The sequence below is a fragment of the Lipotes vexillifer genome, unplaced genomic scaffold, assembly GCF_000442215.2.
Source record: "Lipotes vexillifer unplaced genomic scaffold, Lipotes_vexillifer_v1.1 scaffold43, whole genome shotgun sequence".
NCBI classification, from domain to species: Eukaryota; Metazoa; Chordata; class Mammalia; order Artiodactyla; family Lipotidae; genus Lipotes; species Lipotes vexillifer.
The window spans coordinates 1,698,822-1,711,911 of NW_006770037.1; the positions used below are offsets into that span (position 1 = coordinate 1,698,822).

The 13,090-nt window shown below is 44.2% G+C and overlaps 1 pseudogene; it reads left to right on the forward strand.

Annotated features, from left to right (window-relative positions):
• The first annotated feature begins 500 nt into the window (after positions 1–500).
• On the forward strand, positions 501–8,048 carry LOC103081622 (40S ribosomal protein S3a-like; annotated as a pseudogene).
• The last annotated feature ends 5,042 nt before the right edge of the window (positions 8,049–13,090 follow it).

The following is a 13,090-nucleotide window of genomic DNA, read 5'->3' on the forward strand; positions in this document are numbered from 1 at the left end:
CGGAGCGGCTGGGCCCGTGAGCCATGGCCACCGAGCCTGCGCGTCCGGAGCCTGTGCTCCGCAACGGGAGAGGCCACAACGGGGAGAGGCCCGCGTACGGCCAAAAAAAAAAAAAAAAAAAAAAAAAAGAGATGTGCTAGTGGAATAGAAGCTTGTTGTCACTGCTCTAGCCCCTCATTCATTCAGGATTTATAACCCCAAGATCTGCTGCCAGCCAGGTGCAAGGGCAAATGATGCCCTCATTCTCTGGCCTGGAGTCCCCCAGATTTCATGCCACTGCCCCTTATGCTTCCTTTCCATTAACTAACTGATAGGCCCTCACAGACTTTTTGTTTTCTCTCCCTTCTACAGTCTTCCCTTTTCTCTCTAACCTTGAAGGAGACGGTAATGGAGAGGAGTCCCACTCCTTCCTCTAGGAGATCTTGAATGGACAGAAGAGTGTCCTTCTTGTCTTTGTTTAGGGATGAAAGTATAAATGAGGCGACAGCTTCAGATCCAAAATGATAGGCCTGGAAGGAACTGCAGAGGCCATTGGAATGCTTCCTTACTTTGGGATTTTGAGGCGCACAGTAGGAGGAGTTAATGCTTGCACAGTGAACTAAGGTAAACAGAGGAGATTGCTTATAGCTGAGGTGCCAAGCTGGGCACACCCGCTGCCCTGCTTGGCCACCCTGAGGGCTGAGGGGATCTTCAAGAGATCTGCGATCTTGAAGCCAACCCTACATATCAATAGCTGAAGGTGAGGAAAAAGAGAAGGTGGAGGGTCATCTAGAAGGATTATGATCCAGGCCTGATTGCCAATTGCCTGACCCTGGTTCACATTTCCTTGGCCAGTACTTGTCATACAGACACACCTGACTGTAAGGAAGACTGGGAACAGGGTTTAGCTTGTGTGTCCAGGAGGGAAGGATACTGATTTTGGTGAATAGCCTGTCAGTCTCTACCATAGAGAGCATGTGGCCAATGGTGCTCCAAGGACAGTGGCAGAGTTGAAACACATTTCTTAAACCAAAGCACAGTGCTCTCCTCACCAAACCACACTCTGCCATCTCTCTCATAGGTTTCTTACCTTAGGGGGATAAAAACCCCCAGAGCCCAGAAAAGTGGCTAAAAGGGAGCCAAGAAGAAAGTTGTTAGTCCCTTTTCTAAGAAAGATTGGTAAGAAAGCTTTGTTACTGAACCAGCTTGTTTTGCCTGGCACTCAGCAAGCCAAAATGCTGAGACACCCAGGCCTGCAGCAAAGAGTGGGCTTATTTGCAAGGTGGACCAAATGAGGAGATGGGAGACAAGACTCAATTCCGCCTCCCCATAGGCAAGGGGCTGGGGGTGTTTATGGGATAATAAATATGGAAGCGGGGCATCTGAGGCATGGGGCATGTGAGGGGCATGGGGGGCATGGGGAAAAGGTGCGGTAATCATGGTTCTGCGCAGGTGTAACTAAGTACAGGCCTCTGTAGTTCAAAAGTGGAGGCACTTAGCACGATCTGGGGGTGGAGTTTTCAGTCCTCTGCCATCAAAAGGTCACCAAGAGGACACTCGCACATGCCCAGTTGGAGGATCAGAGGTCCTATCCAGTCTTTAACTAACTCAGCTTCAACCAGTTGCAGCTGCGACTCCAAGTTCCTGGAAAAAACTCATCCAAACATCTTATTGTTTAGGCTGCATGTTGCCTGGAGGACATTCAAGTCTTAAAATGACCTTGATTAGTGAAGGCAGGTGAAATGGATTTGACTAATCATTATGCAAGGTTTCAGCATCAGCTATGTTCAATATCAGAAGCACAAGAAACAATACTCTCAAGGACTCAAGGAACCAAAATTGCATCTGATGGCCTCAAGTGTCATATTTTATTTTTTATTTTTTTTTGCGGTACGTGGGTCTCTCACTGTTGTGGCCTCTCCCGTTGCGGAGCACAGGCTCCGGACGCGTAGGCTCAGCGGCCATGGCTCACGGGCCCAGCCGCTCCGCGGCATGTGGGATCTTCCCGGACCGGGGCACGAACCCGTGTCCCCTGCATCGGCAGGAGGACTCTCAACCACTGCGCCACCAGGGAAGCCCTCAAGTGTCATATTTTTAAAGTGAGCCTTGTTGATCTACAGAAGGATGAAGTTGCACTTAGAAAATCCAAGCTAACTGCCGAGGATATTCAGGGCAAAAACTGTCTGACCAACTTCCATGGCATGGATCTTACCCATGAAAAAATGTGCTCCATGGTCAAAAGAATGGCAGACCATGACTGAAGCTCAGGTTGATGTCAAGACTACTGATGGCCATTTGCTTTGTCTGTTGTGTTGGTTTCATTAAAAAAACAGAAAAAGAAACAACCAGATTTGGAAGAACTCTTACACTCAGCACCTACCTATAGGTCCCCCAAATCTAGAAAAAGATGATGGAAATCATGACCCAAGAGGTACAGACAAATGATTTGAAAGAAGGGCTCTATAACTTGATTCCAGATTGCACTGGGAGAGACATAGAAAAGGCTTGCCAATCTAGAAACACCGCTTTATGATGTGTTCATTAGAAAAGTAAAAGCACTGCAGAAGCCCAGGTTTACATTGGGAAACTCATGGCACTTCATAGTGAAGGCAATGGTTCTGGAAAAGCTCCCGGGGATGAGACTGGCGACAAGGTTGTGCAAGCTGATGGAGATGGGCCACCAGTCCACAGATCTGCTCCAAATTCAGACTTTTTTTTTTCACATCTTTATTGGAGTATAATTGCTTACAATGGTGTGTTAGCTTCTGCTGTATAACAAAGTGAATCAGCTGTACATATACATATATGCCCACATCTTCTCCCTCTTGCGTCTCCCTCCCACCCTCCCTATCCCGCCCCTCTAGGTGGTCACAAAGCACCGAGCTGATCTCCCTGTGCTATGTGGTTGCTTCCCACTAGCTACCTATTTTACATTTGGTAGTATATATAAGTCCATGCCTCTCTCTCCCTTCATCCCAGCTTGCCCTTTCCCCTTCCCGTGTCCTCAAGTCCATTCTCTACCTAAAATGCAGACTTTTAATGGTGACAAATACAAAGTCTTATTTGTGGGAGAAAAAAAGAAAAGCACAGCCCCTTAAAAACAATTCTGGTATAGAATCTAGTCAAATTCTGCTCACAGGAAAGGCCTGGTGCAACACGTGGGAATCCCACAAAGAAGGGTCAGCCTTGCCTCTTGATACGACAGAGCATCGCCACTGTACCATGAACCCTTTGTTAGACAATCGGCCTCCGAATCCTGAGCCTTGCTTTTTCTCACTTCTTTCGGACCTTTCCCACTCGGTTCCTTCCTGAGGAGCGAAAGCCAAGGTGAGGGTTATTGCACGGTTCGCCGCAAACACCTGTCTCTCCGTTTTACCTCAACCTTTGATTCAGATGTTTTCCTTCCCTTCCCTTCTATATTTGGCCCTTTGGTCTGTCCCCTGAGCTGACTTTCATCATGCAATTAGAAACAACACCCTCTTCTCGCCACCAGTTTCTCTGGGAACCATAGGGAGTAACCCCCAAGCCTCCCGCACTCCCCGTGGGGCTAGCAGGGCTTCAAAGGAGCACGGCGGCTGCTCCACCTCACGGCTGGGCTGCCCTTCTGTTTGAACAGCTTCCATTGCTCACTGCTGATCGGTAACTCAATGATTCATTAAACACATAAACAATGAGTGAATCTGTTCCATTAGCGAGGCCACCTGTTGATCTCAGCCGCTCCGCTGCTCCCAGCTGAACTCGGTGCACATGAACAACGGAATGCCTCTGTCAGTCGAGCGCCCCGTCCGTGTTTGATGGCATGTTAGAGCTGGAAAAGCAGAGTCCTGGCTCTGCTGGCGCTTTCATGCTCTTCCTTTCATCTGGGGGCAGGGCTGCAAGAATATACTGTGAATACAATGCACCTCTCTATAATCAACGGGAAAACTCCAAGAGTTTGGTCATTATTGCCCCCGTAGGCTTGCGGAATGAGACAAAGAGGAGAGAGGGAAGATCCTGTACCCTTTGGCCTGCAGGTGCCGGGGCAACAGAATTAACCAAGGGCTACACAAAAACAAAAACAAAAAACCCAAACCAAGCGAAGCCAACTATCTGTAAAAAGCAATCCTATTGATTGTGATGACATCTTCTCTCCCCTGGAAATAATACAATCTTTGCTACTTGGCTGCTGGTTCCTGCAGCTGCGCCAGGCCTTGAGGAACTGGTCTACTAGTGTGTACCAGCTGATTTTAAATCAAGACTACTAAAAATCCTACAAAGCTGAGTTAAGGTTCTCACACAGGCATCACAGTCAAGAAAACTTGATATTATTATTTTAAAATACATCATTTTCTCTTATGCATAACTTAACTCCTCCTATTATTATAATAAAGAGGGGTCCTTTCATAAGATCAGCAATGTTTGTTTGGAGCCTGAAAGCTGTATCATACCAGGAATAGGGAAACATAATCTTTTCTCAGCTGAGTATTAAATTGCCTCTTTAGGGTGAATTTAGTTTTTGAATGCCATAGTCATTAAGTTTTGTATTGCATACTTCAGAATTGTTAGGTACAAATTTCCCTGTAGTGACACTTCGATGGAAATATTTGATGACATAGCTCCGTTTTTATGTTTATGATAGGTTTATTCTAGTATATCAGTAAAAACTTTGTTGTTCACTGGTTTTTTAAGAAAATGGAAGATGAAGAAATAAAGGGAAATGACTCTTCAAAGCAAACGCCAGTTCCTATCAGCTTACCATGTAAACATTTTTTAAAAAATCAGTTTTCATTACCATACAGATTTCAGAGATTACTGCTGCTAGTGGCTGTTTTACTTTCATTTTTGTAGCCCTGGAAATGACAGAACTCCAGGTGAGTAATTCAGTTTGTGCCTCTTTCATGAATATTATTTTGCTTTTAGAGGATGTACTTTGAGCTACAAACATTCAGAGTGAACAAGGTAAACAGACTGAGGCAGGCAGATCCCACTACTTGGGTTCTCTAGGCAGGTGTGAGCATATCTCCCTCATCCAATACATAAAAGGACCACGTGCATTTTCAAAGGGATTTCTGCAATCCTGGTCTTTTGACAACCACCACTACGATTTGATTGCCAAATGCAGGTGGTCCTGCAATCAAAAGAATCCTCAGATTCCTCCGTGCAAAAAAGAAAAGCACAAGAAGTGACTTTTAAAAAAGACTAAGTAGGGGACTTACCTGGTGATCCAGTGGCTAAGACTCTGTGCTCCCAATGCAGGGTGCCTGGGTTCGATCCCTGGTCAGGGAACTCGATCCCACATGCTGCAACTAAAGATCCCACATGCCACAACTAAAGAACCCACATGCCGCAACTAAGACTGGCACAGCCAAATAAATAAATAAAATATTTTAAAAAAAGACTAAACAGGAGATAGCCACATACAAACTAACAATTAGATGGAAAACTCAGAGCCATCCTCTCATGTGATTAGACTAGTACCATCCAATAGAACTGTCTGCAATGATGAAAGTGTCCTATACCTGTGCTGTCCAGTGAGATAGCCACATGTGGCTACTGAACACTTGAAAGGCAGCTAATATGACTGAGGAACTAAATGTCAATCTTAGTTAACTTAAATGTAAATAGACACATGTATTTAGTGGTTACTGTATTGGACCAACAAGGATTATTCTGTAACTCAGTGAGGACATAGACCAGGTTGCTCTTGATTGTGATATGCCCAGTACCTGGGTTGGTTTCCTACCTTCGTTGTAAACACTCAATAAATATTTGTTGCATGAGAACATAAATCTGATCATGCTGCAACCTCCCTTAATAGTCTTTGGTGCTTCTCCCAGCCAGAGAGCTCTTAAGTCCCGGCAGGCCCTCAACTCCATCTACCTTCTGCTCCAGCACATACAATTTTTTAATCCAGCCTTTGACTTGCCCTCATTTTCCTGTCACTCCATTTTTGTATGTGTAATTTCCTTGGCCTGGAATACTCTTATTCCCACTCGTCCACCTCGGCAGATCTCTGCTTATCTTTCAAGACCGGAAATATGACTTTCTTTGTAAAATTTTTGCCAACTGCCTCAAACTGAGTTAATCACCCTCTTCTTTGGGTTCCCATAGTGGCGTAGTATAAATATCAGAGCAGGGGTGTCTTAGGGCAGATTCTCAGATCTGTGAGCAAATATTTGTAAGGAAATTCCCAAGGGAAACTAGGAAAGTAGTGGGTGGGGGCAGAGGGCAGGGAGGGGAGGAAGCCAAGTAAGTGTGCAATCACAAAGTCACACAGAGGGTGGTTTTTGCCCGATCTGCAGGCAAACTTATTAACTCTATAAATCAAGCCTTAGAGTTGTCCTGAGTGAAGGCAAAGAAACTAGAGCTTTCAGACTCTCACATCCATCAGTAACTAGTTAAGGACCACCCAGGGGCCGTGTGTGCGCTCCCAGGCACTTTTGGTCTCTCCATCTGCGTGTGCCAAGGAGACTAGACTCAAAGGATAGCTCTCCAAGATAGAGGGCAGGTTCTGGCTGTGGGAAGTGAAGCCATTAGATATTCGACATTATCCACTACGAGGGGTATTAGAATTGAGTCTATCTGGTTGCAAACCCAGATATATCTTTTCCTAGAGAATTGTGACAATTGTTTTCAGTCTCAGTTTCCTCCTCTGTAAGATTTAGAAAATAATTGTATCTAACTCTCGGGCTTAAGGTGAAGTTTAAATAGGATAATGTGTGGAAAGTATTTAGCATAGTGTGGGGTAACTCGTAAAAAAGTAAAAAAAAATGTTACATTATTATAACACAGCATTTTATTATGATTGCATATCACTCGTCCACAAGCGTTGAGATTTTCTAGGGCAGTAACTGGCCTCATTGGTCTTTAAATCACTTGAACCTAAGCCAGTGCCTGATCTTGAGTAGATGTCAGATCAATCAATATTTCTTGAGTAAATGAGTGATACTCACTTTTGAACTAATCTCTCTTATCATCTGTGATGATACATTGAAATTCTCTGTTCATGTGTCTATTTTGCCCATTAGACCACATTGGTAAGGTTTCTTATTCTCTTTTGATTCCCTGAAATATGGTACAAACTGATACATGACAGTTGCTAAATAATTGCTGAACTGACGTTTGTTGGTTAAGGGTCCAGAATCCTCTAAGGGTAAGACCATTATAATCTGAAGGGTTGTTTTCTCTACTTCAGAAGAGTTTGTTTGCAGACAGTGATCTCAGGTCACTTATGGTTCAGTACAGGAAAACCGAAACTCCTCTAGGTTTTCAAGCAGAATATGATTTAATAGAGGGAATTAGGTGCTATAGCAGGCTGAGTTTCTAAAATGATCCCCTAAAGAAGTTCCCTCACTAATCCCAGAAGCTCTGAATGTGCTCATACATCATTCCTGTGATTATGTTGTGTTATATGGCATAGTTTATCTTAAGAAAGAGATTACTTGGGTGGCCTGATCTAATCACAAGAGCCCTTAAAAGCAGGGCATGTTCTCAGCTGAGAACAGAAAAGAGAGCCAGAGCAGAAGTGTGAGGGCATTTGACCTGAGGGTCCTATTGCCGGCCACGATGTTCTAAGAAAGACTTGATGTGCAGTTGCTAGTTTGAAGGTAGAGGAGGCCATGTGTGGGCGGAGGGGGCGGGGAACGTGGGTGGCTTTTAGGAGCTGGAGAGGCCTCTGGCTGACAGCAAGCAAGGAATTGTGGACCTCAGTCCTAAAACCATAAAGAGGTGAATTCTGCCAACATCCTGAAAGAAACTGGGAGGAGATTCTTTCCAGAGCCTCCAGGTAAGATCCCAATCTGTCTGACACCTTGGTTTCAGCCTTGTGAGACCCTGGGCATAGAAGCCAGCTGAGCCTGAACTTCTGACCTATAGAGCTGTGAGGTAATAAATGGGGGTTACTTCAGGCTGCTAAGTTTGCAATAGCTTGCTACTCCGCGATAGGAGACAAAGGCAGTGCTTACCAGATTGTGGAAAAACCTGGAGTCAGGAAAGCAAGGTGGGCTACTCCCAGCTTTCAGGTTATATCCCCACAGGCTGCCACCCGAGATCAGGAGCTGCAGGAAATTACAACTGACTCGCAGCCCTGAAGCGGGGGCCTGGCAGTGAAGGAGACCAGCCAGCTGCCTCACTGGCCACATTTACTGACAGTCACGCTCAGTTACCCACACTGCTGCTGACAGAGGAAGAGGGGCCCTTGCTCTCTCCCACCTTACAAATAAATTCACAAATGAATTTTATTGTTAAACATGTCATATCCAGAACCTTGGTGGAGAGGAAGTCTGGGATGTGTGGTTCCCAGGCATCAAGCACCTGAGATAAAGGGGAACCTATAGGTAGGGGTTGGGGACAACGCTAACTGACAATGAATGGTACCCAATATGGCTCTTCAAACTTTTAAAATCCTTTCAAGTCAGCCTTCTTGTAGGAATTATTATTTTTATTTTACAGATCAGAAAACTGGGGTTCAGTTGGGTTAAATATCTTGCCTAAAATCTCATAAATAGGAAATAGCAAAACCAAGATTAGAACCCAGATCTGTTTCCTCCCAAGCCTACATTTTTTAGCCTCCGCAGCTGCTGCCGGCCTTGGGATGGAATTTATATGATTGCCTGACAGTTGGACGCTCCGGGCCCAACTGAGGGGGCATTAGAAGTGGTAGCAATTCCATTTTCTTAAAGAGTTCCTTTGGTTCCTGGTCTGAGGCTGCTGTTAGTCTCATGTTGGGGGCCTCTCTCCTCCCCTCCCCTCCCCTCATTGCAGCTTCCTCCCTGGCCCGCAGCCTCTGACTTTGGACACAGCCCTGGCAATGTGTGCTCTGACTTCTGGGTTTATTTGGGGGCATTCCCTGCTGTCCTTCTGTCTTAGGAACACATAGGATTGGCCCTTCTCTGGGCTCAAGGTCTCTCTGCCTTTCCCCCATGACGGCTGGTGCTGGGCTAGCAGCAGCGTCAGAAGGAACGTTCCCTGAAGAGAGGGGTCATGGAGCATTTCCCCCAGACAGCTCTATCTTCGCTGCATACCAATCCAATTACAAACAAATTGGCCCACGGGCTCAAGCACGAGAGCAATTTGGCCTTCTCTCTTGCTGACAGTTTTAAACCTGCTTTCTTTAAAAACCCAACTCTGTGAGATTTTAGCACCCAAGCCTAAGAGAGGTGGGATGCAATTATCCCAAATACTGGGGTGCAGTGAAGCTCAGGGGAGAAGCTCTGCATAATATTTTTCAGGGAAAATGAAAGAGAAAGAGACAGGTTCTCTGGGATTTCCCATGACTGCAGATTAGAGGCTGGGGAGCTGGTCTTTCCAGATCTGCCTCGACCAGCTCTCTGGGTTCTCTTTTCCCCCTGGCTGGCTCCTTTTCTCTTTTGGACTTTTCCTCAACGGTGAGGAATTCATCCCTGGGTTTCTACAAGAAAGAAGGAATGCTTCAACAGTCTTTAGTATGCCTTAAAGGACATTTTTTTTTAAACATATGCTCACAGTCTGATACACCTGAACTCAAATAAATGCAGGGCATCTATGTCAGAGATAAGTGCAGAGCCCACCTATTTAGAAAGTCGAGGATCAGCCAGGCTTTTTCACTTGGATCCCATGGAAAAACTTTTTGGAGGGAGACACGTGAAAGAATGAGCTCCTTCTGCCTTGTTAAAAGTCTATTTAAAAACACTTTAAGTGGAAGACCCAACTTAACTAGAAAGAAAAGCAGATATAAAGTAAGGTTGTACACGTAGTTGGTTTTTTTGATTAAAAATTCCTCAGTCCAGGTTTTCCTCAGTGGTATTATTCTGGGTTGCATACTGACATTGCTGGAGTAAAGTCTGCTCCATTTGCTTCCTTCTATCCCCTTGTCTCTTTGGGAAAGATCACTTGTCACTTTCGATCATCACACCACTCACACTTCTCAGGTGAGGACCTGCAGGGAGTCTCTGGTGCAAATCTAGTTCACTTGGGTTGAGGTGCCTGGCTGGCAGGGAGCTGAGACAACTCCCTCATCGCAGGACCAATCACTCTTCTTTTCACAGAGATGTCTCAGATGATTTCCAGGGTGGTCCAGAAGATCTTACTGAGATGCTTAAAAAGACAAAGTCAAACGATGGATCTAGAGATGGGCATGTTCTCGGCTACGCGCTGGGGGATATGCCAGTGACTTGGGTAGATGCATTCACTGTTCCCATGGAGTCCAGTGGGGGAAACAAACAAGTGCAGGCGCTTACCAGTGACAGCCTTGCTATGATGGGGAAAAGGATATCATGAGAGCACAAAAAAATGGATGTGTAACCCTGATGTAGCAAGAAGATGTCCTAGAAGAGGTGGAGATTGGGGATAAGGATACTAATGATATTGCAGAGTCTCTGTGATGAGGCCTCAGAAACTGACTTGAGTAGAGAAGAGACCTGTGTGTCACTGATGGACATTTGCCGGGGAGTACCTCTATTAGATCCACTTGGATTGACTGCAACGCTACCCTGGCCGAGCCGATGGATTTCGCAGCTGCACTTTGATGGCTTTCGACTTCTCCATCACTAAGTCAGTCAACGAGCCAGAGCTCCTCCTTATTTATTTCCTGTCTCTCTTAAACAACAGCTGTGCAACTCAGTGCTCTTAAAGCGGAAATGTTGAAAAGTATATAAGAATCCCAAAAGGAATGTGTGGTGAGGGGAGTGGGAGACCAGGCTGATTCTTCCCTCGGCTCGGTTGTATATGGCACCTGCCTCACCTCATCTGAGCATTCAGCCTTCAGGTCATGATGAAAAAGAAGATGCTGGGATCATCCTGTCGAACTGTCAAATTTGGGGGTGAATGAAATATCCACGAAGGATCTCCAAGAAGACAGAATATTCATATTTACTTTCGACCAGGGAGAATTGGAACCTATGGCTCCAGATTTGGAAGTCTAGGATATTAATTCATTGTGACATCCTTGTGGTCCTTCTCTTTGATATTTTAAAAATAGGCTAGAAACAGAATTGTGAATCCATGCTCTAAAGCACTACTCTCAGATTCTGGGAAAGAATGCAACTTTGAGTTTATCTTGTTTATCCAACTAGTCTCTGGTCATTTGTGTAACATGATATTCATCCATTGGATGCTCTAAGCCAATTTCTAGCACAAGGTTTCCATTTTGTTATAATCATCCATGAAAGAAAAGAATGTGGAAATGTCTGTCTTGCCATTTTCAAGGACTGTGGTGGTACCAGTAGCTGGCTGCTTCTAGTCTTTGCTGCAGCTACTCGAGAATGTGAGACTCTCTAAGAATCCTAGAATTTTGGAACTAGAAAGAAAAATCAGCAACATGTAACAAGGACCATAAAGATGCTCATACCCTTTGTTCCAGTCAATACACTCCAAGGAACTGCAAAGAAATGTCACTCAACAGACCCACAAATATACATTATCAAAGATGTTCACTCTAGTAATTTTATTTTACTTTTTTGGTAAGAGTAAAAAAATGAGAGACCACCAAGATGTTCAACATTATGGATCTTGTTTTGAAAGTTGAGACACATTCACTTGAAGGACTATTATGCAGTCCTAAAATAATTATGGCATCTATAATTATGAAAGCAATTATTCACAAATATTGAATGAATGTCTACCATGCATCTCTACGCTGGTACAATCAAGGAATATGCAGATTTCAAATCTATGTACGCTATGATGTTAGCTATGTGCAAGATGCATGCCTATGGAATAAAATGTGTAGAAATGTTATTCGTTGGCAGGGTATTGAATAATATATAAGTGTCTTGGAAAATTTTTGTTACATTGTCTTAGATGCCAATTAATATATGTGAAAATTATGATAGGAGTACAGAAGAAGGTGCTGCTAGCTTTGGGGAAGACTTCTGAGAATGTAAGAGTGACCATCCATTCATTCTTGGTTCATATATTTATTGAGCAAATACTATGTGCTAAAAATACAGCAGTGGTTAAGACAGAGTCACAATCTTCACGATTTTTAGTCAGATCTGTGTTTTACTTTACTTAATTTTAATTTAATGAATACTTGAATTTTAAAAGTCACCTTTAAAATAATCTGTGCTAATTTCCATCTTTCCTATCTCCTTCTTCCAAAAACACTTGCTGTTAGAGGTACAATTTCAGTTACAGAGACAGTAATTTCCCCGAGCTCATACCACTTACTTACAGCAAACCTGGTACTTGAATCTGACTCTCAGTTTACCTGCTACCTCACTCCCCTCATTTCTCTCATGGTCCTCTCATCTCTTCTAGAAATTAGTTGTTAGAACAACAATGGAGGATCAGACAAGCCCTATTTAGAACCATGTTTTAACAAATTGGACAGGAAGTGAGAATGGTCTAGACCAGTGCTTCCCAAGACATACAGTACACTGGGATCACCCTAGGGTCTTGTCTAAGTGCAGATTTTGATTCTGGAGTCTCGAGTGGGCCTTGAGGGTTCTCCATTTCTCACAAGTTCCCAGGTGAGGCTGATAGTACCTGTTCTTGAGTAGCAAGGATCTAAAGGATGGAAACTGTCTAAGGAAAGAGGAGATTCAAGTTTAATGTGTAGCCAGTGCTCTTTCTAGTTTTATCCCAGGGAAGTAAAGATGTCAATTATTTACAAAGTCTATTCTTTCTGTTACTAACTGCTAACATGCTTTCTTTCCCTCTCAGCTCACAATATGACCATGAAAGGCAGCAGAATAGTCTAGAAATATACCCCTAAGAGATAATGGAACAGGAGTTCACATCTGGCTCATCCGACACCCAAGCCCCTTCTCTTAACTACTGTGATGTGTAGCACTCACCCTGTGTCCCCCACCCTGGCCCAAGTGGACAAGGGACAGATTTTTGGAGTCAAGACCAAAACTTGGCTGAAACCCAACTAAGCACTTAATACTGGGGACAAGTTACCGCCTTTATTTGTGTTTCTGTTTCTTCAGCTATATATGCGGACAACAATAACATCCATCTCATTGGATGGTTGTATAATTAAATGAGATCATGTATACTAGTCACTTACCTCAGTGTCTGGCATGGAGCAAGTGCTCAGTAAAAGTGGATATGATTATCATGATTAGTTGAGTCTGAATCTCATTCTGCATTGTTATCCTAGGGGAATTCCCACGAGCCTGGTGCTTGAGGCAGACAGGCTATTAAATAA